At 45.1% G+C, this 20,826-nt stretch overlaps 1 protein-coding gene across 1 annotated transcript in view; it reads left to right on the top strand.

The window, feature by feature from the left end:
* The window catches only part of LOC115477109 (interferon-induced very large GTPase 1-like), a 150,691-nt gene that overhangs the window by 122,323 nt on the left and 7,542 nt on the right, over positions 1-20,826 (top strand). The window lies entirely within an intron of this gene.

The raw sequence follows: 20,826 nt of genomic DNA on the forward strand, positions 1-20,826 counted from the left end.
CCCTCTTTTTTTCTGAGTTTTATAAACTGTTTATTTGCAAGGTAAATACAGGCAATTTACTTAGAATCAGAGGTATAGCTAATGCTCCCCAAATGGACTTTGGACGGTGTGGGCACCTATTTTTCTGGTGGTCCGTTGCACCTACGCAGTACGCGTGCACGCCTCTCTGCTCCCCCTGGCGTCACAACCTGGTTACGCTTCTGCTTAGAATGTATAGCTAGAGTCAGAAGTCTTATTCCTTTAAACTTGTAATCAAGTTGCTGGGAGGTAAAGGCGAATTTCTGCAAGAGAAGTTGTTTATTGCAGAGCTGGAGATATTTGGTAGACGAACTGAAGTGGTAATAGGCTGAAAAAGAGTTGTTATTATTATTATTTGTTACATTTGTATCCCACATTTTCCCACCTTTTGCAGGCTACTACTACTACTACTTAACATTTCTAGAGCGCTACTAGGGTTACGCAGCGCTGTACAAATTAATAACTAAGGACAGTCCCTGCTCAGAAGAGCTTACAATCTAAAGGACAAAATGTCAAGTTGGGGTAGTCTCGATTTCCTGAGTAGAGGTGTTGTGATTAGGTGCCGAAAGCGACATTGAAGAGGTGGGCTTTGAGCAATGATTTGAAGATGGGTAGGGAGGGGGCCTGGCGTATGGGCTCAGGGAGTTTGCTCCAAGCATGGGGTGAGGCAAGGCAGAAAGGGCGGAGCCTATAGTTGGTGGTGGTGGAGAAGGGTACTGAAAGGAGGGATTTGTCTTGAGAACGGAGGTTACGGGTAGGGACGTAAGGGGAGATGAGGGTAGAGAGGTAAGGAGGGGCTGCAGATCGAGTGCATTTGTAGGTTAGTAGGAGAAGCTTGAACTGTATGCCGTATCTGTGTGGCTTACATATAACCGTTAACGGTGTTAGCCGAATGAATACAAAGTGATATTGTAGTAGAATGAGGTAGATTTAAGGTGGTTACATGTATGGTCGGTGCGTTGAGGGAAGTTAGAGAGGGAAAGGGGCAAGAAGAGTCAGATAATGTCCGTTATGGTCTTTGGTTACATTGCGTCGCATGTGGCCAGGTATTTTTATGTTGGGTCGGTGGGGTATGCTCTTCTGAACAGGACAGTCTTTAGTGCTTTCTGAAAATTTAGGTGGTCGAGCGTAGTTTTTACTGCTTTTGGTAATTCGTTCCATAGTTGTGTGCTTAGGTAGGAAAAGCTGGTTGCATAGGTGGATTCGTATTTGAGTCTTTTGCTGCTTGGGCAGTGGAGGTTTAGATATGATCGTACAGGTTTTGTGGTGTTTCTGGTTGGCAGGTTGATGAGGTCTGTCATGTATCCCGGAACCTCGCCGTAAATAATTTTATGAACAGTCGTGCAGATTTTGAAAGTGATACGTTCTTTGATTGGTAGCCAGTGCAAATTTTCTCTGAGTGGTTTGGCGCTGTCAAAACGAGTTTTTCCAAATATAAGCCTGGCTGCTGTGTTTTGGGCGGTCTGAAGTTTCTTTATGATTTGAGCCTTGCATCCCGCATAGATTCCATTACAGTAATCTGCGTGGCTTAATACCATGGATTGAACCAGGTTACGAAATATTTATCTCGGGAAGAATGGTTTTATGCGTTTGAGAAAAACATTTTCTTTATGGTGGATTTCACATGGGTCTCTAGTGATAGATTACGATCGATTGTGACTCCGAGAATTTTCAGGTTGTCTGAGATGGGGAGTGTGTATCCTGGGGTGATTATGTTTGTGGGTTTATATGTATTGTATTGGGATGAGATGATGAGACAGTGTGTTTTTTCTGTATTGAGTTTTAGTTGGAATGCATTTGCCCATGAGTTCATGATGTTTAAGTTTAGTTCTCCTTTAGGACAGGGAGAAAGTAGCAAGCTCTTCAGACAAGATGGAATGTCTGCCTTGCACAGCTAGGGGAGCAGGAAGAAGCACCCATAAGGTAGAAGGCAAGGAGAGGGGACCAATAGGATCAGAGGACAAGGAGAGGAGACCAATGGGATCAAAGCCCAAGACCAGGTCACAGTGAACGTCAGTGAGGGCAGCACTTAATTGGAAGGAGAGAGTTGCATGCATTTACCAGGGGGGTAACCTAATAATGCAGAGCGGAGGAGTAGCCTAATGGTTAGTGCAGCAGGCGTTGATCCTGGCAACCTGGGTTTAATTCCCACTGCAGCTCCTTGTGACCTCGGGCAAGTCACTTAACCCTCCATTGCCCCAGGTACAAAAACTTAGATTGTGAGCCCTCTAGGGACAGAGCAAGTACCTGCATATAATGTGTACAGTGCTGCATAAATCTAATAGCACTATAGAAATGATTAATGGTAGTAGATTTTAAGAAAAATCAGGAAGTGACAGTAGGAAGACAAAAAGAATCAGATGCAGCTGAAATAGAGGAAGAGGTCAGATGTAAAGAAAAGACATAGAAGTGGGGAATGACACAAAGCAGAAGTGGCCCCTGTAACATAAAGGACTAAATTACAAACAATGCACTGCAAGTAAGGATTATACTCTACGCAGGAAGTACCTGCGTAGTATTCTGCCTTGCCTCACCCTATGCCTGGAACAATCTTCCGTTACCCATACGCCATGCCCCCTCCCTACCCATCTTCAAATCTCTGCTTAAAACTCACCTTTTCAACGCTGCCTTCGGCGCCTAACCGCTCTAGAAATATAAAATGCCCCAATCTATCCACCCTATCAGATTAACTGTTCACTCGTCCTCTAGATTGTTCTCTTGTCTTTTAGATTGTAAGCTCTTTGAGCAGGGACTGTCCTTCTATGTTTAAATTGTACAGCGCTGCGTAACCCTAGTAGCGCTTTAGAAATGTTAGTTAGTAGTAGTAGTAACACTGAAAATCCTAACAAGTGAGTGCAGCACTGAATACACTTTAGAGCTATAATATAAAGAAGTGATTTAAAAAAAAAAAACCATGCACACACTCCTGGAAGGGGCAGAACAGAAGCCACAGTGGGATTGGAACTGGGATTCTCTGGTTTATTTATTTATTTATTGCATTTGTATCCCACATTTTCCCACCTTTTTGCGGGCTCAGTGTGGCTTACAATACATTATGAATCATGGAAATACAATTTGTTACAACTTGGTTATGGATTACATTGTGATGAGTTATTTGAGTCAAAGTTAAAGTATCGATAAGGAGTATAATCATGGAAAAAGCACTGAAACATTGGAAGGAAACAAGGGAGACAAAAAGGGGCAATATATAATAACAGGAAAACACTTGGTATACATTTTCTGTGAGTAAAGGTATGAGTGTGGTGAGATTCCGGGGGATGAGAATTCAGGAGTGGCTGTATTGATGCATAACTGAACAGTGAGTGTGGGCTTTATGTGTTTTGGTTCTTTCCGTAAATTTTCTCAAAGAGATGGGTCTTCAATAGTTTGTGGAAGGTGGTTTGTTCGTAGATCGTTTTCAGGTTGCGTGGTAGTGTGTTCCAGAACTGCGTGCTCATGTAAGAAAAGGTTGATGCGTGCAGCGCCTTGTATTTCAAGCCCTTGCAATTAGGGAAGTGGAGGTTGAGGAAAGTTCGGGATGATCTTTTAGCGTTTCTGGGTGGTAAGTCTATTAAATCAGACATGTAGGCTGGGGCTTCGCCGTGAATGATTTTGTGGACTAATGTGCATACTTTAAAAGTGATGCGTTCCTTGAGTGGGAGCCAGTGTAGCTTCTCTCGTAAGGGTTTTGCACTTTCATATTTTGGTTTTCCGAAGATGAGTCTGGCTGTTGTATTCTGGGCTGTTTGAAGTTTCCTCAGTATATGCTCTTTGCAACCTGCGTATAGTGAGTTGCAGTAGTCCAGATGGCTGAGTACGAGGGATTGCACTAGGCTGCGAAAGACGGATCTTGGGAAGAATGGTCTTATTCTTTTCAGTTTCCACATGCAGTAGAGCATCTTTTTGGTTGTGTTGTTTGCATGAGTTTCGAGTGTTAGGTGGCGGTCGATAGTGACTCCAAGGATTTTTAACGTTTCTAAGATTGGAAGGTTTAGTTTAGGTGTGTTTATAGCGGTGAATTAATTCGTGTTGTACTGGGAAGTGAGTATCAGGCATTGAGTTTTTTCTGCATTTAGTTTTGGTTCTCTACTTGCTGCTTTGGCTATTAGGTTACTCCTCTATATGGAAGATAATGTTGTGATTTCACCCCATGTATGAAACTTTCTGTCATTCAGAAACGCATTCAAATCTTTCTTAAATCCAGCTATGCTATGTGCCATGACCACACTCTCCGGCAACAAATTTCACAGCTGAATTCTGCACTGATTGAAAAACAGCTTTCTTAAATTTGTATTGGTAATAAATAGTAATAAAACAAAACATAGAAAAGAAAAAAAAGATGATACCTTTTTTTATTGGACCAACAATACATTTTTTGATTAACTTTCGAAGGTAACCCTTCTTCTTCAGATCAGAAATAAGCAAATGTTGACAAATATCAGAATATATAAGTGAAACACAAAAGCATTCCAATGACTGTATCACAGGAAGAGGGTGGAGTGGGTTAGGTGAAAAATATGGAGAGATGGATGGGTGATGAGAGAGTAACAAAAGCAGTAGAATTTTCTGGTTTATATGGAATAGAAATCCCAGATCTTTATTAAGTCCTGTCTGGTGGGTGTCAAAATATTTCATCGTTTTGACTTCAAAGGTCTTACCTTCCTGGATTGTCTTAAACTTCCCTTATAGTATTCTCACCATAAAATCATTGATGCAGTGTTCTGGTTGTGTAACGTGCTGTCCCACAGAAGTGACAACCTGGTTGGCATTGTCATGTTTCATATTTATTTATTTAACACATTTGTACCCCACGTTTTCCCACCAATTTGCAGGCTCAATGTGGCTAACATCAAACCGTAAAGGCAGTCGCCAATCCGGTAACTATACAGATAACATACCCCACTAAATCCCAAGCAACCAGGAACTTTAAAAAGTCTTGCCACAAGATATTAAAAGACTTGAACAAAAAAATGAGTCTTCAGAAGCTTCTTAAAATGTCCTGCATTAGTACAGTAACGTAGATGGGTAGGGCATCCCACAATCCAGGACCTGCAACTGAAAAGGCTACTTCCCATGTACAAGCGTAGTACATGCTCATCAATGAGTCAGTTGCCAGTTTTTTCGTGAAGTCAGATCTCAACAGGGCTTTTTTTAGAGGGGGTTCTTGGCAGTGGCGTTCCTAGGGGGGGGCAGTGGGGGCGGTCCGCCCCGGGTGCACGCCGCCGGGGGGGGGGGGTGCTGCGCGCGCCTGCCCTCCGTTGTTCCATGTTTCTTCTCTGTCCCGGAACAGGTTACTTCCTGTTCCGGGGCAGAGAAGAAGCATGGAACAACGGAGGACTGGTGCGCGCGGCACCCCCCCCGGTGGCATGCACCCTGCGGGGGGGTCCTTTTGCCGGGGGGGGGGGTCCGTGCTGCATCGGGGGGGGGCACTGCACCCGGGGGGCGGGGCGAATCGGCGATCAGCCCCGGGTGCCAGCCCCCCTAGGAACGCCACTGGTTCTTGGGGGTACTGAGTACCGGCACCTTTTCCATTGTCTGCTAAAATTGACCCATGGACCCCAAGTTTTAATGAAAGATCTCAGGCTCTACACAACAATTCTGTGACTGGTTGCAGGGGGCCTTGGCAATTGTGGGGTGGGCCTATCAGTGATCACCTCACCCCTGAAGGGTGGCCTAGCATTTAAGTACCGGCACCTTTTTTTGCTAGTAAAAACACACTGGATCTCAACCCCCTTGCAGATACAAACAACTTAATCACAGACCGAAAATACCATGCAATCTTGCCATGCATAGCCTGATGGAGAACATACAAGATGTTAAAATGAATTGTGCATTGCACAGGCAGCCAGTGCAGACGCTTCAAAGCAGGAGTGATATGCTCACATCCAGAGAGCCCCACAAGGATAATCACTGTAGCCTTCTGCACCATCTGCAGTGCTTTCATTTTCACAACAGGCATCCCCAGATCGTGACAGATGCAAGAAGATGAAGAAAGCTGTCTGCCTTTTTCCCCACAACCTGCCTGTAAGTGGTTGTCCACAGCAGAATGAGCAAATCAGCAGCCAGAAATGGGGAAGCACTTTGTCCAGCTTCTGTAGTGAGGGGGGGGGGGGGGGGGAGGGCAGCAGCACAGAGGGAAAACTGCAAAAGATTGTTCTGTAAAGACTGACAGAAAAAAAGAATTAACAAGTGAGTAAGGAAGTGGGCACAGTGCTATGTATACAGGCACCGTCAACTTTAAAACAATATGTACTATATACCTCCAAAGTCTAGTTGGAGACTGTGAGGTTATTTGAAGTATTGCTGAACTGCTGGGATAGGGGGGAAAACCAGAGGACAGAAGGATATTTATTTTATTTGTATTAATTTATTTGTTGCATTTGTATCCCACATATTCCCACCTCTTTGCAGGCTCAATGTGGCTTACAGGGTACCGTATTCGGCGTTAACTGATTTTGGTGTGAACAAATACAAATTGCGATTAATATCAAGGTGATATTATGGTAGAGTGAGATACATGGATGGTAAAAGACAATTGGAGAGAACTTAGTGAGGGGAAGGAAGAGCTTTCAGTCAAAGCAGCAGAGTTTGGGAACTGCCAACCTCCTCCCTTCTGACCTGTGAGATGTTTCCTGGGGGGGGGGGGGGGGGGGGGGAATGACTGTCTCCAAGTGGTGGTCTCCAGGCACAGAGGCTCAGAGAGGGGAACAGGCAGATTACAGGATGTGATACCATTACTACTACTACTACTACTACTTGACATTTCTAAAGCGCTACTAGGGTTACGCAGCGCTGTACAATTTAACATAGAAGGACAGTCCCTGCTCAAAGGAGCTTACAATCTAAAGGACAAATGTACAGTCAGTCAAATAGGGCAGTCTAGATTTCCGGAAATTATAAAGGTGATAAAGGTATAAATGTGATACCCACAAGCGACCCTTCTCCGGAGTAGCCCCCACACTCTGGAATGCACTGCCTGAAAGGCTACGCTTAACACAAGACTATCTCTACTTCAGGAAGCAGGTGAAAGCTTGGCTCTTCAACCAGGCCTTTAATGGAAGGAGTAACTAACTCGTTAGTCACACTCACACACACAAAAATTGACTCGGGCTGCACATACTGCAGCGGGACATGTTTATCCACTCCTACCCTAGCTGAGATCATATTTAACCATCTCTCTGACCCAGTGGCGTAGATACGTGGGGCCAGGGCCCCCGTAGATTCGGCCCTGGCCCCCTGCCGACGACCGTCTTGAACCCCCCTCCCGCCACCAACCCTCTCCCGCCGTCCGCCGCCTGCCCCACCGCCGCATGATATACCTTGTTTGCTGGCGGGGGTCCCCAAACCCCGCCAGCCGAAGAGTCTTCTTCAGCGCCAGAGTTAGAAGACTCTGGCGCCTTTATTCAACGAAGTTCATGTGAAGATCAGCTGGTTTTGATGCCTTACGTCCATGCAGGTTTCAAGTACACCTCATACACAGTTCCAACAGCAGCATTCACCTTCAGTCTTAAGCACATGAAAGCCACCTGAAAGTGTGTGGCAAATAGTCCCCTTTAAGCAGTAGGCTGCCAGCACCTACCAGGATTCAATACAGGCTCACAGTCAGCTCCAGTCTGGGTTCTTTATCCAGTGCACAATAAACAGTAGTTCAGTTCCAAATAGAAGTAGTTCATTCAGTTCATCATCACAGTTAAACCACAAAGCCAAAGTTTCTACCTTCTACTCTCTTTACCTTCATAATGGGTTCCATACTTTAGGGACTTCTCATACCCAAGGGATTCCACCCCGCATCTGCTTCACTGGTAACATAGTAACATAGTAGATGACGGCAGAAAAAGACCTGCATGGTCCATCTAGTCTGCCCAAGATAAACCTCTCTTACCCAAGGGTTTTCAGCCTGCAACTGCTTCTCTCCTCTCTTGAGACTCCTTCCCACCTGCCTAATCAATCCCTGGCTTCTGCTATCACAACCAATCATTCTCCTTCCATTAGCTTCCCCCACACCCATACCAGCTGAGTTGAGCATTAGACTAATGATGAGCTCCTGCACATCTCTCTTTCCCCCTAGTGGCAGCCAATCTACACGTCCTGCCAGCTTACACCCAAGTCTTCCCTTATTGCAACTAGGAGTCCAGTCCGGGTTCTTCGTCTCACCCTCTGGCTCCTTGCCTGCAATGCCTTCTGGGACTTGTATTTCAGACTGAAACTGCCTTAACCCAACTATCCTGGATGTGACTGTATCACAACGTATTGTGTTGACGTTGTAAGTAGTATACTATCGGGCTCATTTTTGAAAGAGACACAAATTGGAAGATGGACGTCCTCACAGAAACATCCAAATCGGTATAATTGAAAGCCAATTTTGGACGTCCCCAACTGCACTCCGTCGCAGGGACGGCCAAAGTTCAAGGGGGCGTGTCGGAGGTGTAGCGAAGGCAGGACTTGGACGTGCCTAACACTTGGAAGTCCTTGACCCATAATGGAAAAAGGTCCCTGATGAGCACTTGTACGTTTTCACCCGGACCTGTTTTTCTTATGACTAAGGCCCAAAAAGGTGCCCAAAATGACCAGCGACCGTATTATCGAAACAAGATGGGCGGCCATCTTTCGTTTTGATAATACGGTCGGGGCCGGCCAAATCTCAACATTTGGGCCGCCCTTAGAGATGGCCCACATTGGTTTTCGCCGATAATGGAAACTAATGGCAGCCATCTCAAACCCATCCAAATCCAAGCCATTTGGTCGTGGGAGGAGCCAGCATTTGTAGTGCACTTGTCCCCCTGACATGCCAGGACACCAACCGGGCACCCTAGGGGGCACTGCAGTGGACTTCACAAATTGCTCCCAGGTACATAGCTCCCTTACCTTGTCTGCTGAGCATCCCAAACCCCCCCAAAACCCACTCCCCACAACTGTACACCACTACCATAGCCCTTAAAGGGTAACGGGGGACACCTACATGTGGGTACAGTGGGTTTCGGGTGGGTTTTGGAGGGCTCCCATTTACCACCACAAGTGTAACAGGTGGGGGGGGGGGATGGGGATGGGCCTGGGTCCGCCTGCCTGAAGTGTACTGCAGTACCCACTAAAAACTGCTCCAGGGACCTGCATAGTGCTGTGATGGAGCTGGGTATGACAGTTGAGGCTGATATAGAGGCTGGTAAAAAAATGTTGTTGTTTTTTTGGGTGGGAGGGGGTTGGTAACCACTGGGGGAATAAGGGGAGGTCATCCCCAATTCCCTCCGGTGGTCATTTGGTCAGTTTGGGCACCTTTTCAAGGCTTGGTCGTGAACAAAAAGGGACCAACTAAAGTTGGCCAAATTCTTGTCAGCGCCGCCCTTCTTTTTTCCATTATAGGCCGAGGACGGTCATCTGTTAGCCACGCCCCCGTCCCGCCTTTGGTACACTGCCGACACGCCCCCTTGAACTTTGGTCGTCCCTGCGACGGAAAGCAGTTGAAGCCGGCCAAAATCGGCATTCGATTATACCGATTTGGCTGGCCTTATGAGAAGGCTGGCCATCTCCCAATTTGTGTTGAAAGATGGCCACCCTTCTCCTTCGAAAATAAGCAGGCAGATGACCACCGGAGAGAATTGGGGATGATCTCCCATTACTCCACCAATGGTCACTAACCTCCTCCCACCCTAAAAAAAACTTTAAAAATATTTTTTGCCAGCCTCTATGCCAGCCTCCGATGTCATACTCAGGTCCGTGACAGCAGTATGCAGGTCCCTGGAGCAGTTTTAGTGGGTGCAGTGCACTTCAGACAGGTGGACCCAGCCCCATCCCCTCCCTACCTGTTACGTTTGTGGAGGAAACAGTGAGCCCTCCAAAACCCACTGTACCCATATCTAGGTGCCCCCCTTCACCCGTAAGGGCTATGGTAGTGGTGTACAGTTGTGGGTAGTGGGTTTTGGGGGGCTCAGCACACAAGATAGGGGACCTATGTTCCTGAGAGCAATTTATGAAGTCCATTGCAGTGCCCCCTAGGGTGCCCGGTTGGTGTCCTGGCATGTCAGGGGGACCAGTGCACTACAAATGCTGACTCCTTCCATGATCAAATGGCTTGCATTTGGTCATTTCTGAGATGGACGTCGCAAATCGCTGAAAATCAGAAACGTCCATGTCTAGGGATGACCAAATCTAGGGACGACCAAATTTAAGGGTTTGGACGTCCCTGACGGTATTTTTGAAACAAAAGGTGGACGTCCATCTTGTCATTGGTGGTAGAGTGGGCCAGTGCTTCTTACCCGTCTGGCTCCAGCTCTAAAAATGGCCGCCATGACCTCTAGCAGTAATCTTGCAGTACTACCACTAATGGTCAGCCTTCCATATAAGGAGGCAATCTCTATATTCTAATTAAGGTCATCGGTAAGGTAGGAAAGAAAGATAACTGGCCAGGGCACTGATGTGTCTTCTTCAGGAATTGGGGTAGTAGCACTCCATGCTGCTGCTGTTATAGTATCAGTATGAAATTCTTTTAAGTCCTAGTGTATCATCAATATCACTAAGTATGGGTGGGGGGGGGGGGGGGGGGGTGCCCCACATAGGCAGCTGTAAATTTACAGAGTCCTGATACTGCACATTACTACTGGTCCCAGATGAGTGGTGGTGCTTTCCTTATCCTAACTTTTGGCTTTGTATGATTTTGGTCATTTTTTGCCTGGAGAAGGATGTTTTGTATATGATGTGTATGTGTGTGTGTGTGTGTGCGTGTGTATATATATATACAGTGGGGGAAATAAGTATTTGATCCCTTGCTGATTTTGTAAGTTTGCCCACTGACAAAGACATGAGCAGCCCATAATTGAAGGGTAGGTTATTGGTAACAGTGAGAGATAGCACATCACAAATTAAATCCGGAAAATCACATTGTGGAAAGTATATGAATTTATTTGCATTCTGCAGAGGGAAATAAGTATTTAATCCCTCTGGCAAACAAGACCTAATACTTGGTGGCAAAACCCTTGTTGGCAAGCACAGCGGTCAGACGTCTTCTGTAGTTGATGATGAGGTTTGCACACATGTCAGGAGGAATTTTGGTCCACTCCTCTTTGCAGATCATCTCTAAATCATTAAGAGTTCTGGGCTGTCGCTTGGCAACTCGCAGCTTCAGCTCCCTCCATAAGTTTTCAATGGGATTAAGGTCTGGTGACTGGCTAGGCCACTCCATGACCCTAATGTGCTTCTTCCTGAGCCACTCCTTTGTTGCCTTGGCTGTATGTTTTGGGTCATTGTCGTGCTGGAAGACCCATCCACGACCCTTTTTTAAGGCCCTGGCGGAAGGAAGGAGGTTGTCACTCAGAATTGTACGGTACATGGCCCCATCCATTCTCCCATTGATGCGGTGAAGTAGTCCTGTGCCCTTAGCAGAGAAACACCCCCAAAACATAACATTTCCACCTCCATGCTTGACAGTGGGGACGGTGTTCTTTGGGTCATAGGCAGCATTTCTCTTCCTCCAAACACGGCGAGTTGAGTTCATGCCAAAGAGCTCAATTTTTGTCTCATCTGACCACAGCACCTTCTCCCAATCACTCTCGGCATCATCCAGGTGTTCACTGGCAAACTTCAGACGGGCCGTCACATGTGCCTTCCGGAGCAGGGGGACCTTGCGGGCACTGCAGGATTGCAATCCGTTATGTCGTAATGTGTTACCAATGGTTTTCGTGGTGACAGTGGTCCCAGCTGCCTTGAGATCATTGACAAGTTCCCCCCTTGTAGTTGTAGGCTGATTTCTAACCTTCCTCATGATCAAGGATACCCCACGAGGTGAGATTTTGCGTGGAGCCCCAGATCTTTGTCGATTGACAGTCATTTTGTACTTCTTCCATTTCTTACTATGGCACCAACAGTTGTCTCCTTCTCGCCCAGCGTCTTACTGATGGTTTTGTAGCCCATTCCAGCCTTGTGCAGGTGTATGATCTTGTCCCTGACATCCTTAGACAGCTCCTTGCTCTTTGCCATTTTGTAGAGGTTAGAGTCTGACTGATTCACTGAGTCTGTGGACAGGTGTCTTTCATACAGGTGACCATTGCCGACAGCTGTCTGTCATGCAGGTAACGAGTTGATTTGGAGCATCTACCTGGTCTGTAGGGGCCAGATCTCTTACTGGTTGGTGGGGGATCAAATACTTATTTCCCTCTGCAGAATGCAAATAAATTCATATACTTTCCACAATGTGATTTTCCGGATTTAATTTGTGATGTGCTATCTCTCACTGTTACCAATAACCTACCCTTCAATTATGGGCTGTTCATGTCTTTGTCAGTGGGCAAACTTACAAAATCAGCAAGGGATCAAATACTTATTTCCACCACTGTATATATATATAGAGAGAGAGAGAGAGAGAGAGAGAGATACAGTAGAACGCAGGTTATTTATTTATTTATTTATTTATTTATTTATTTATTTATTTATTTTGCTGCATTTGTATCCTACATTTTCCCACCCCTTTGCAGACTCAATGTGGCTTACATACTACTACTACTACTTAACATTTCTAGAGCGCTACTAGGGTTATGCAGCGCTGTACAGATTAACAAAAAAGGACAGTCCCTGCTCCAAGGAGCTTACAATCTAATGGGCGAAATGTCAAGTAGGGGCAGTCCAGATTCCCTGAATAGAAGTATGATGGTTAGGTGCCAAAGGCGACACTGAAGAGGTGGGCTTTGAGCAAGGCTTTGAAGATGGGCAGGGAGGGGGCCTGGCGTATGGGCTCAGGGAGTTTATTCCAGGCATGGGGTGAGGCGAGGCAGAAAAGGCGGAGCCTGGAGTTGGCGGTGGTGGAGAAGGGTACTGACAGGAGGGATTTGTCTTGAGAACGGAGGTTACGGGTAGGAATGTAAGGGGAGATGAGGGTAGAGAGGTAGGGAGGGGCTGTAGATCGACTGCATTTGTAGGTTAAAAGGAGAAGCTTAAACTGTATGCGGTACCTGATCGGAAGCCGGTGAAGTGACTTGAGGAGAGGGGTGATATGAGTGTACCGGTTCAGGCGGAAGATAAGACGTGCAGCAGAGTTTTGAACGGACTGAAGGGGGGATAGATGGCAAAGTGGGAGACCAGTTATGCCGCAATGGCGATCGCCATTATCGGAATGAGAAATACAGAATATTATTGTGTTTAAGGTACAGAAAATGTGGTAGAAATTAGAAATGAGTACATATACATTCATTTCAGATATTTGAGAACAAGGATAAAGTATAACATTCAATGATATCAATGAGATTAAAGTAAACAAATAAAAAGAATTCAATGTTAGCTTCCTCCGGTAAAGTTGTGATGATAGTTCATTGAGACGGGTCCAAATGATAAGTCTTTTTGAACAGGTTAGTCTTTAGTAGTTTCCGGAAGGCTACCAAATCCTGCGTTGCTTTTATGGAACTTGGTAATGCATTCCTCTGCAGAGGGTGGTCCGGATAATCATAAATCCGGATAATTGAACATACCAAATTTCTGTAAAGACAACAAGATTACAGCATTGCATATTAAACATTAGTTTTATTTTCATCAGAAAAAAGTATAAAATACTGGGAAGGTATTGGCGGATAATGGGTCCAGATAATTGGAAATCCAGATGATCGGCATTCGGATAATCAGCCTTCTACTCTGTGTGTGTGGGTGGGTGCGTGTGTATAACAGAATAACAATAGTAAAATGACCAAATATAAATGCAAATATAATCAATGAAGCAAACTTGGAAATGGCAAATTGAAACCTAATAATAGTACTGGGCAAAATGGTGGAAACTATTATAAAGAATAAAATGACAGAACACATAGACAAACATGGTTTAATGGGACAGAATCAGCATGGGTTCAGCCAAGGGGAGTCTTGTTGCCTCACCAATTTGCCTCATTTCTTTGAAGGCATAAATAAACATGTGGATAAAGGCATAGGCGCCGACTCCGTGGATGCTGTGGGTGCTCGAGCACCCCCAATATTTTAACCCGCCGTTGGTTCCAGTTCCAACCCCGACCTGCCCGCCCTCTTCTCCCACAACAGCCCTCCGTCCTCGCCTTCCTGCCGCCCAGAATTTAAAACTTATCTTACCTAGGTCCCGGCAGCAGTGAAAGGCGAGCAGGCTCGGCTTCAACCTTCCCTTCTCTCTCAGCTCTGCTCCCGCCCTTGCGGAAACAGGAAATGAGGGCGGGACCAGAGCTGAGAGAGAAGGGGGACTGTTCTGGCAGAAGAGGTCGGGCTGGGGTTGGGACTGGCACTCGGAGGAGAGCGGGGGGCCTGGAACTCGGAGGAGAGGAGGGGGGCCTGGAACTCGGAGGGGGGGGGCTGAAAAGGGGTAGGTGGTGTTTGGGGCAACTTACTGCACATGGAGGGGAGGAGAAATCGCTGGACATAGAGGGGAGGGCAGGGGAGAGGCCAGTGCTGGCGGCAGGGCAGTGTATGGAAATCGCTGCCGCCGTCACCTTTTGGAAAATGGACAAAGAAGGTAAACTTGGGGAAGGGGGTGGAGGAAGGAAGAGGGAGATGCCACTCTAGGAAGAGAGCCATCTGAGGCCCCCACCTCAAGTAGCCTAATGGCAGGGCCGCCACTGGGTTCATCTTAGGAATCAGCACCCAAGAAAAAAATCTAGTGTCATTGTAGACAATATGCTGAAATCTTCTGCCCAGTGTGTGCCGGCAGCCAAAAAAGCAAACAGGATGCTAGGAATTATTAGGAAAGGGATGGTAAATAGGACTAAGAATATTATAATGCCTCTATATTGCTCCATGGTGCAACCTCACCTTGAGAATTGCGTTCAATTCTGGTTGCCGTATCTCAAAAATATATAGCAGAATTAGAAAAGGTTCAAAGAAGAATGACCAAAATGATAAATGGTAGGTGAATTTGGGGGGCGGATCCAAGATGGCGGCATGACCGGTGGCAGTGTCTCCCGTGTTGTTTTAGGCTCTGTTTTTTCCAAGATACCTCTGAAGCTATGCCTCATATGAAGCGGAACAGGGTAGTGAAGCTCACTGCCTCTGCAAGCTATACGTCTACTCCTGTGCAACAGACACTTGAAAGATATGCTATCGGCTCTCTTATACTTGCTGGAGTTAGAATGCCTACTGTTTCCTCTGGCGTGGGAAAGCCCAAGGATTTGGGGCTTTGATCTATCACTGTTTTCTCCGCTCTATAATCCTCCACCATGCCCAGCAGGAATGAAGAGTTTGGCCATGGTTTCTCTAGTAACGGAAGATTGTTCCTGGGAGCCGCTCTTCAGGATTCCAACGCCGCTGAGCACCTATACGTTGATGGCGTCCTTACAGATACTGCTTCAAGTGTAGTGACCTTGGAAGGAGTGTGGCATGTTTTGCTGAGGATGGAAGTCTCTTTATTCAAGACTTCTACAGAACTATCTGCTCTTGTGAGTGAGATCGATATATTATCTAAAATATTGAAGCTGTTAAACTAGACTGTTCATCACAAGTTGAACGGGTTACAAAGGATTTGAAATCAGTACAAGATTTGACTGTTTCCTTGGTTAAAGACAACTTGGTGATGCATAAGAAGCTGGAAAGTTTTGAGAATTATCATTGACGTTTGAATGTCTGTGTGTTAAATTTTCCAAAGTTTGCAGGAATGACTCCAGGTGATGCCTTTAAGAAATACCTTACTGCAGTTTTAAAATATTCTTCTGAACATATTGCTCCATTAAATAAGATGTTTTATATACCTTTTTTTTTAAATAAAAATCCTGGGGACAAGACTGCAGACAACGGTGAAATTAACAGTCAGTCTGAAAACCAAGTTAAGGAACAGACAGATAGACAAGTTGTTGATTTGAATAATTTAACTGCCTTTCTTGAATCTTCTTCAATAGAGGTATTAGACAGAGCAACCTATTTGGTACAATTTGTTTTTGAGCAAGATTTAAATGCTACGGTGAAGTAGTGCTTTAGAAGATCAAATGATTTATTTTAAGATCAGAAGATACGGATTTATAAGGATGTAACCAAGGCAACTCAAGAGAGGAGGAAGGCATTTTTGTCGTTAAGACAAGAAGTAAAAACTTTGGGAGCATCTTTTCTATTAAGTTATCCTTGTCAATGCGTTGTTAAATATTTAAGAGTGAAGTATGTTTTCTTTGTACCCAATCAGTTAAAATATTTCTTGGACATGAAGCAGCTTGCTGCATCTTCAGTTAGCATGCCCCAAACAGGTGATAATTATACAGGATGATTTGTTAAGGCCTTTTACTTTTTAATTTAATTCTACTTGATATTTCTCTCTCAAGTGTTTCTTATTATTCCGTCCATCTTTTTTTTTTGTGGTCTAATGAAGAGGAAAAAAAAAATTATAATTGTTTATTGGAATTGGAAGTATCCCTGTATATTTATCTTTAATTTATTCTTACTCTGTATTTCGTGAAACAAATCTATGCTTGTTGAATGTATCTAAAATTATAAATAAATAAAATGAAAAACGGGATGGAACTCCTCTCATATGAGGAAAGGCTAAAGAGGTTAGGGCTCTTCAGCTTGAAAAAGAGACGGCTGAGGTGGGGATATGATTGAGGTCTATAAAATCCTGAGTGGTGTAGAATGGGTAAAAGTGAATCAATTTTTCACTCTTTCAAAAAGTACAAAGACCAAGGCACATGCAATGAAATTATTATTATTTTTTCTTACATTTGTACCCCACGCTTTCCCACTCATAGCAGGCTCAATGCAGCTTACATATTATATACAGGTACTTATTTGTACATGGGGCAATGGAGAGTTAAGTGACTTGCCCAGAGTCACAAGGAGCTGCCTGTGCCTGCAGTGGGAATCAAACCCAGTTCCCCAGGACCAAAGTCCACCACCCTAACCACTAGGCCACTCCTCCACTGTTGCTACTATTGGAGATTCTACATGGAATGTTGCTATTCCACTAGCAACATTCCATGTAGAAGTCAGCCCTTGCAGATCACCAATGTGGCCGCGCAGGCTTCTGCTTCTGTGAGTCTGACGTCCTGCACGTACATGCAGGACATCAGACTCACAGAAACAGAAGCCTGCGCAGCCTTCTACATGGAATGTTGCTAGTGGAATAGTAGCAACATTCCATGTAGAATCTCCAATAGTAGCAGCATTCCATGTAGAATCTCCAATAGTATCTATTTTATTTTTGTTACATTTGTACCCTGCGCTTTCCCACTCATGGCAGGCTCAATGTGGCTTACATGGGGCAATGGAGGGTTGTGACTTGCCCAGAGTCACAAGGAGCTGCCTGTGCCTGCAGTGGGAATCGAACCCAGTTCCCCAGGACCAAAGTCCACCACACTAACCACTAGGCCACTCCTCCACTAGCAACATTCCATGTAGAAGCCTGCCCTTGCAGCCGCGCAGGCTTCTGTTTCTGTGAGGCTGACGTCCTGCACACAGACTCATAGAAGCAGAAGCCTGCGTGGCCACATTGGTGATCTGCAAGGGCCGACGTCTACATGGAATGTTGCTAGCGGAATAGCAACATTAACATTCCATGTAGAATCTTAAATAGGGAAAGGGAACTGGGACTTGATATGCTACCTTTCTGTTGGGTTACATAGTATATACAGGTACTTATTTGTACCTGGGGCAATGGAGGGTTAAGTGACTTGCCCAGAGTCACAAGGAGCTGCCTGTGCCTGCAGTGGGAATCGAACCCAGTTCCCCAGGACCAAAGTCCACCATGTCCCAGCACTGTCATTGTTGACCCTGTGTAATTTGTTGGTAAGTAGGAATCCCTGGTTGAGACCATGGATACGACTGTCATACTACTGGATGTTGTACCATAATTGGGTATTTCCAGCATAATCTTCCTTCTCCAGCACCAAAATAGAGATGGAATTTCAAGAAGAATCTTCCTGCTGGTGAAGGAAAAGATGCGGAAATGGGAGCATGCACTCAAGTCGCCCTACATGCCTGCCTGTTCCTGTGACTGCCATGGGCCAAGGGGCCAGGAGGGGAGCCACCCAAGGAAGGAAGTTCAGGAGAGCCCATGGGAAGTGGGTCCAGGAGGAGACTTTCTTTTAAAATGAATGGAAACTAGCTGTAGCTCAAGGCAAATTACATTCAGGTATCTACTATACCTGAATAAGAGGTGTGAGCCAAATCCTAATAAATAAATACATTTGCATTTCAAAATATGAAACTTTGTCTCTCTTCTCCTCCTGTCTTTTGCTGGTTTTTCTTTCCTCTCCCACCTCAGTCCTGCTGTTTAGCTTCTGCATTTCTCTTTTACATTTCAGTTCTTGTTGTCTCTTTCCCTTCATCACCTCCTTTGCTCTTCCAGTTCCTCCTCTCCCTTGGTACATCCTGTCCTATTATTTTTCCCCTTCCTACCTTTAGCACTTTCACACCATTTCCCTTCCCCACTTTTCATCTTCCTTTTAGCCCTCTTCGCTCATATACCACCTCTAGATCTGATCTATACCTGCTGCCCCATCAATCAACTTTCTCCCCAGTACTCATTCCTTTCTGTGACTTAAAAGTCACCTCTCCTCATCACCCCAAGCCCGGGGCCCCTGACTCACCCCTTCTCTTCCTCCCTCTTGTTGGAGCCCTTCTCATCTGTGTTGGCTTCAGCCCCTCCCCTTCCTGGTCCGGGCAGCTCTTCTGTGTTCCATGCCACAAGCACTTTGGTTCCAGACCTGCAGATCTCCTCTCATCTGCCACCAACTCTTCCACCCACTCTCTTTTATGGCAGCTGAGTTGACTTGAGGTCTATGAAATGGCACAACGGTTGCAAAGAGGTGGTCGGACAACTTGGGAGTCTCCTGGAAAACCTGAGAGACTTTTACAGTATGAAATAAGCACGCTATGATTTAATAGGCTTCAGCAACATTTGAAAGAGATGGATAAACAGAGAAGGGCAACCAAACTTATAAAGGGGATGGAATGGCTCCCATGTGAGGAATCCTTTTACTAAGGTGCGCTGAAAAATGGCCTATGGCAGTGTAGGCGCGGGTTTTGGGCACATGCAGAATCATTTTTCAGCGCACCTGTAAAAAAGGTCTTTTTAACATTTTTGCCGAAAATGGACATGCGGCAACATGAAAATCGCCACGTGTCCATTTTGGGTCTGAGACCTTACCACCAGCCATTGACCTAGCAGTAAAGTCTCACACAGTAATCAGGCGGTAATGACCTACGCGCGCATCCGATACGTATTTTTCGGCCACGGGTATCGGACACGTGGCAAAAATGAAATTACCACAAGAGCCACGCAGTAGCCATGCGGTAACTACATTTTGGCATGCATTGGGCGCGCGTAGACGCTTACGTGGCTTATTAAAAGGGCCCCTAACAGATTAAAAATAAAGTTAAAAACTTGTTTTAAATTTACTATCTGCCCACAGTGAAATTGTGGAATCTGCACAACGCAGGTAGTACAACTGGATTTAAAAAGAGTTGAGGCCAAGTCAACAAACTATTATTATTCATGTAGTCTTGGGAAAGCCACTGCTTATCCTTGGGTGTATGAGCAAAGAATGGATCTACTCTTTGCGGTCCTGATGAGTGCTTTTGGCCACTGTCGGTAACAAGATATGGGGCTCGATGGACCTTGATCTGGCCCAGCATGGCACATGTTAAGTTCTTCTGTCCTAACTTGTTAGGGCTTTCTAAACCTGTCCTGGTGACCCCACATTCAACAAGGTTTTCAAGATATACATAAGTTAAACATTTGTGTATATTTGATCCCTAATGTATACAAATTTATTTCATATATATTTGTTGTGAATGTATTGAAAACCCAGCTAACTATGGAGTCACCAAGACAAATTTGGGGAACCCAGACTTAAGGTAATTGGATAGCTAGGAAACAAACCTTTGGGCTTGTACTTCCAGTTTCGTATTAAAGTTTTTCAAAAAGCAACACTACGAAGTCGTAGATGCAGAGGGGCATAACCAAGACTGGCCTGATCCTTAGGGCATAGAAGTTATCTGGTCAATGTATATGAACCTATACAGCACAATCTGCTTCCACCAAGCCTCCATTCATATTCTCCTTTCTTTCTTTTTTTTCCTTTGGTGCTTGTATTTGCTACAAGGCAGCAGAATGGGATGGGCCATTAGAGCTATGGCCCAACACAGCATCAGCAACTAGAGAGCTTGGGAGTGAGGCTGGAAATTGATTCTAAATGGGCCCTCCAACCCAAAATGTGTTCTGTAGCCTCCTGACTTCCTATAACATAGTAAGCGAAGGCAGATAAAGACCTGAATGGTCCATCCAGTCTGCCCAACAGTCACATTCATTCTCAATTTAAGATTAAATCAGTAATGAACGTGATAATATATACTTGATCATGGTCTCTCTTGGCTGCTATTTCTGCGGTATAAAAGTACTGTACTAGCAGGACCTTGGTAATCTTGCTCAAGCTGGGAAAGGACTTTTTCTCTGTAGTGGAGCAAATTATTCAGTGCATACTGTAGAAAGTTATTTGATATCCTGTACCCCCATATTTATTCATGCTCTTATTTGTAATGGGAAAAAGAATTGTGAGCATCTGAAAGGGGAGAAAGAGGAAGGTAAGTCAAAGGACAGAATACGCAGTAAATATAACTTAAGAGATCTACCGCTAAGAGGCTTCCGAGCAGGAGATTGATACTTCGAGCAGCTGAAGGGGAATCACACATGTCCAAGAGATGTATTGGTTTCTCAACACTGATCTTATTAGATAAACTGAATATTTATGGGAAGATTGTACTCGGGATGTGCATGTCCATATTTCTAAGGTGCGTGTGCTCAACATAAGACTAACTTGACTCCTTGGCTTAGATCAGATTGATACAACCTACTGCATTCAGTAGAACCCTATGATATTGCTGACAAAAATATTGTTT

This window comes from Microcaecilia unicolor, chromosome 9, assembly GCF_901765095.1.
Source record: "Microcaecilia unicolor chromosome 9, aMicUni1.1, whole genome shotgun sequence".
Classification (NCBI taxonomy): domain Eukaryota; kingdom Metazoa; phylum Chordata; class Amphibia; order Gymnophiona; family Siphonopidae; genus Microcaecilia; species Microcaecilia unicolor.